This window comes from Triticum dicoccoides, chromosome 6A (assembly GCF_002162155.2).
Source record: "Triticum dicoccoides isolate Atlit2015 ecotype Zavitan chromosome 6A, WEW_v2.0, whole genome shotgun sequence".
In the NCBI taxonomy this organism is placed as follows: domain Eukaryota; kingdom Viridiplantae; phylum Streptophyta; class Magnoliopsida; order Poales; family Poaceae; genus Triticum; species Triticum dicoccoides.
In genome coordinates, this window is record NC_041390.1 from 14554394 (window position 1) to 14559566 (window position 5173).

Consider the following 5173-nt stretch of genomic DNA (forward strand, 5'->3'; position numbering starts at 1 on the left):
CCGGCAAGATTTTCTCGAGAACCTTTCGGCAGCTTAATTACTTGATATTTATCATTTGACAAGTTTACTCTGCAAAAGATAAACCATGGACAAAGTTAGAATAATAACTGGCTACAAACGTAAAACAAAATAAGGTGGTAATTAAGATGCCAGTAGCCACTGACCTCATGATCACGCCACGTTGGTGGAAGTAAAGTGCTCCTTGCCAGTATGCGGCATACCAGTCATCGGACGGGAGAACGTGTAACATGCTTCTAATGGTCCCCGCGGCCTCCCCTTCACGAACAAAAGATCTCTCGTCCCACCGCTTTGTTCTCGATGAGAAGGCAAGCAAAACAAAATTCGACGGTGGCCATTCTCTCTCTAGTATGTGAGGGCCAACCAATTTGTTAATGCTTGACAAGGGAATGAAGGGAACATACTTGACTAAGAAGACCTCAAAGTGCGGTGACACCGTAGGATCAAACACCAAGTATTGGTCATGGAAGTCCATGTAACGATCTACATGATCAACATCCTCCATGCCCGGTGTACACATAACCGGAGGGGTAGGCAGATGCGTCCACTGTCGTGTGGCGGGATTAAGCACCCAGATCTCTTTAGCTGCGTCGTCCTTGAGCAGGAGGAGGCCGTTGCAGTGCTGCGTGATCGCTAAATGTTTAATGGCGTCGTGGGCATCCAAGTAGTCCAAAGGGGCGATGCTCACGGATGATGAGGCGGCCGAGAAGTATCTGGGGAGCGGCTCGCCGTTCAGGTGGACGAATATACCGGTCAGCGAGTACGAAGGGAGGTCCGCGAGCAGCCGGCGGCCGTCGATGATGGCACGCCACGCCTTGCAGACGCACCGGGACGCGGCGAGGCTGGGCGACGTCGTCCGGAGGCAGCGGAAGACATTGGCGAGCAGGTCGTCGGGTAGTTGCTGCGTCAGATCCTCCGCCGACGTCGTCCTATCCATCGTTATCTGCGCAACTTGGTGCTGCTGCGATCGAGTATAATGGTTCGATAGTCGATACTTATTAGGGCGTGGGAGAGTCGGATCGGACTAAATTGGGCCGGCCGAACTATCCATTGGGCTTCGATGACACAGATACCAATTCTGAGATCCTCAACTTATTCCCCTAAAAGTTTCTAAAAAAAAAAACTTATTCCCCTAAAAGTTTCTAAAAAAAAACCTTATTCCCCTAAAAACCCCTAAAAAAACTTATTCCCCTAAAAATGGAGAAAAAAAAGATCCTCAACTTGTTCACTATGTTCCGGAATTGCTTTGCCTCTTTCTTCCAATATAATCATCAGTTCTACTTATGCTAATATGCTGGTATGATAATAAACAAAAACAAAGAACAAGAGATAAGATAAAAACAAGAAACAAAAAAGACATGAGATAGATGCGCCAGGTTGCTTTATGTTATGCCTCATTGGTACTACTGCCCTAGTGCAAACAGCTGATGCTGATCTACCTATCTTGTCGAAAGAGCACATTACCTGCAATAATTTGCAATTGTAAATCTTTATCTTAGCTTTTTTTTTGCGGAAAAAGTAACCTTTCATTAATCAAGGAGGTTCATTACAATCTAACTGGCACAACTGGCTAATTTCATCTGGTCCGTGACGGAGCCAGACGGCAGTGCGAGAAGAAACCCTGCCCATCTGAGCAAGGGTGTGAGCTACAGGATTTTGGCCTCGTCTCACATGTAACAGCACAACTTCACGTCCAGATTTCAGTAGTAGTTTTGCTTCCTCCACCATGGCTGCCATCGGGGACCTATTTGGTTCCCCATCCTTTAGCATGTTGACAGCAACGGAGCAGTCTGATTCAAGGATGAACGGCTCCTTACTCCACTCCAGAGCAAGAGCCAAGCCTTCTGCACAGGCAGCGACTTCAGCTTCGAGCGCGCTGCAGCAGGTGTGCAGGAATCGGCAAGATGAAAAAATTATGTTGCCCTCAGAACTACGTAATATCATTCCAGCTCCACCAGTTCCATCCTCCACATGGAAAGCCCCATCAATGTTTAGCTTGTTCCAAACTTCCGGCGGCCGGCTCCAGCGTGCAGGTGCGTCAACAGAGTGTGCTGGTTGTGGCCTGCTAGCGCGGCACCGGCCGTCTTGCTCCTTGGTGATCACCATCTTGCCCTTCTCAATACTTGCTTCCGGATGCTGCTTAATGCACAATAATGAATCAATGTAGCTATTCAAGAACCTCCGTGACACAGCGATAGGAGGAGCTGGCTTGTTGTGGGATATCTCATTGTGGACATGCCACGTTCTCCAGAGTGGACTGGTAGTCGTTCATCATCATTGCACTGATTGAGGAGGTGCAGTAGCCATTCCGGTCCATTGTGCTTGATGTCTTCCAGCTGCGGCATGCACCAGTGCTCGCTCATCGCGTGCCATAGGCCCTGGGCCATTGGGCATCTGCAGAAGACGTGGAAAGTGTCCTCACGTTCCACACCACAAAGCGCACATATATCAGATTTCACAATGTTCCTTTTAGCTTTATTTTCCAAGGTAGCAAGCGAGTTTGTAACAAGCCTCCATGCAAATACGCGTACCTTAGGAGGGGCAGAGCACCCCCACAATGCTTCCCAGACAGCACGTGTGCCGTCCGGTGCCCTGCTCGTGGCGCACAAAGATGTGCTGGTTCGCTCGTCGAGAGCAAGGCGGTAAGCACTCCGAACGGTGAAGACTCCCTTGGGGTCAGGCGCCCAGGCAAGAACATCGTCGATGCGGCGCGCCGATGGTTTGATTTGCATGATAGTGGATACATCCATGGGAAGGAAGTGGCGCTGCAGTAGCTCCCCATTCCATCTTCCGTCGTCAGCCAGGAGCTCTGACACACGCCGTAGACGACACGTACCCCTTGGTGTCACCGGCCTGTAAGACACTGGTCGGGGGAGCCAAGGGTCCCTCCAGATGTGGATATGCTCCCCGTTCCCGACGCGCCATATCAAGCCTTTCTTGAGCAGCTCGAGGCCGTAGTGGATGGCGTGCCATGTCGAAGAAGCATTACTTGAAAAAACCGTATCTTCCAAAGCACCATTAGGATAATATTTTGCTTTGAGTACCCGAGCACACAAAGACTCGGGCCGTGTGAGGAGCCTCCATGCTTGCCTCGCTAGCAAGGCCTGATTAAACAAACGGAAATCACGGAAACCCATTCCCCCTCTACACTTGGGCTCGATGATCTTGTCCCACGACATCCAGTGCACCTTCCTCTTTCCTTCTTTTGAGCCCCACCAAAAGTTTCGTACTAGCCTCGAGAGATCCTCACACACCGATGCTGGAAGTTTAAACACTCCCATGATATATGTGGGTATTGCTTGTGTGATCGACTTGATAAAAACCTCCTTCCCAGCTTGAGTGATGGTGTCACCCCATATTAAAATTCGTTGAGTGAGCCTTTCTTGCAAATTTTGAAATTTTCCTTTATGCATCCTTCCATCAGGGGTGGGCAGTCCTAGGTACTTGGACTCAAAATCAGTTTGAATAACATCCAGAACATGTCTAACCTCCTGCTGTATAGCTTCTGGGCAGCTCTCTCCAAATTGAATAGAGCATTTCTGGGGGTTTCTGTGCTGCCCAGTTGCTAGTGCATAACTAGCAATGGCCTCTTTAACAAAACTGGCCTGTTCATGATTCGCCTTGAAGAACAACAGTGTATCATCTGCGAAGAGAAGATGGGAGATCCCAGGAGCACCTCTGCAAATTTTTACTGGCTCAAGCGCACCTGTATCCACCCCATTCTTGAGGATCGCCGACAAACCATCAGCCACAAATAAGAATAAGAATGGAGAAAGGGGATCACCTTGCCGAAGACCATGCGACGGTGCAAACGAGTCCAAGATGGCTCCATTAAATTTAACTGAGTATCTCACCGAGGTAACACAAGTCATAATCCACTGTACCCATTGGCGAGCAAAGCCTAACTTTTCCATCGTTTGCTTCAAGAAGTCCCAATCCACACGATCATATGCTTTAGATAAATCAAGTTTATAAGCACAGAAGCTATTATCCTGGTTCTTTTCCTGTTGGATGAAGTGCATACACTCAAAGGCCAGCAGTGCATTATCAGTGATGAGCCGTCCCGGTACAAACACACTCTGGTAAGGTGAGATGATTTCATCAAGGATAGGTCGTAGCCTGTTGGCTAGACACTTGGCTACAATTTTGTACACAACGTTGTACAAGCTGATGGGCCTAAATTCCGTTAAACGTTGGGGGTCGGCCACTTTTGGAATAAGAACGATGACTGTTTCATTAACGCCGTGTGGCATTATTCCTGTCCGGAAGAACTCTTTCACTGCATGGATAATATCATTTTTTAAAACAGCCCAGTTCCTTTGAAAAAATCGTGCCGGGAAACCATCTTTCCCAGGAGCCTTCAAAGGACCTATCTGGAACAGGCTATCAGAAATCTCCTTCTCTGTAAACTCACCACAAAGCTTGGTGTTCATATCATTAGTAACCTTTGCCTCAAAAAGATTAAAAAGGGGTTCCCGAACCAAGCCATCATCTCTAGTAAACATATTTTTAAAATATGAGTTTACCATACTTTCCATTACGACATGATCATTGTGACTCTCACCATTATCATCAAGGAGGTGCTTCACTTTATTCTTTCGTGCCCTCCAGACTGCCTTACGCTGAAAAAACTTTGTGTTTCGGTCACCATCCTTCAACCAGTCGACTCGAGAACGTTGAAGCCACAAAAGCTCCTCTCTGTATAACAATTCATTCATATGATCCTCAACTTTTCTTATTTCTTTCCTGTCAGCGTTCATGGACATTAGTTCCTCTAACTGACACCGAGATTTTTCCAGTTCACGCACCATGTTGCCAAACTTCGATTTGCTCCAAACATGCAGTTCCGTCATCAGGTCCCGGAGTCCCTGTCGAATGTCACCAAGGTGCACTCGATTCCCTGCTTTAGCCCAGGCTGTTGCCACATGTTCAGCCAAGCTCGGGTCCCTCTCCCATGCTATTTCATAGTGTCTCATGGCAGCCCTGTGCCGCTGTTCGTTTTCCTTCTCACATCTTAACACTATGGGAGCATGATCGGAACAGGGGCTGACCAAGTGTTGCACTGTAGCATCTGAAAAAATGTCCCTCCATGCATTGTTAGCCACTGCACGGTCAAGTCTTACTTTTACATTTTTCCTGCCATACCTTTTATTAT